Here is a 522-nt window from a genome sequence, read left to right as displayed (position 1 = left end):
GAACTAAATACCCGGGAAGGGAAATTGGATGATAATGTGGAAAAATGCTACATTTTCTGGCTTGTGGTTATTGCATCATGAAGCCTAATAAATACATTATCAGAGATACTGCTGGAGGATGATCTTTGGGGATACAAATGGGGAAGGAGGTATGGTGATTCCCGGGATAACTGCGGAAAACCATGAGGAGATCCCGAGAACCGCTGATTTTGCTCCATCCTTGCCCGACGTGTGCGGGCCCAGCCCTGTGTGCTGGGGCTTGCAAGGAGGAGAGAACCGGGAGCCCCAGGGAGGGGGCACTCGGGGGCGTCCTCAGAGCGGGGCTGCAGCCGCATCGCCCGGGCCGCTGCCCCCGTCACGCCCCTCTTGCAGCTGGGGAAACTGAGGCACGGGCACGCATCCCTCCGGGCTGCACCTCTCCGATCCCTCTGCATCCGCCCGGAGTCACCCAGCAACCAAACATGGAGGACTAATTAATTAACACAATTAAGCTTTCGGAACCCGGGGCTGAAACCCGGGGGG

The sequence above is a fragment of the Ammospiza nelsoni genome, chromosome 8 (assembly GCF_027579445.1).
Source record: "Ammospiza nelsoni isolate bAmmNel1 chromosome 8, bAmmNel1.pri, whole genome shotgun sequence".
NCBI classification, from domain to species: domain Eukaryota; kingdom Metazoa; phylum Chordata; class Aves; order Passeriformes; family Passerellidae; genus Ammospiza; species Ammospiza nelsoni.
This window is presented reverse-complemented; position numbering follows the sequence as displayed.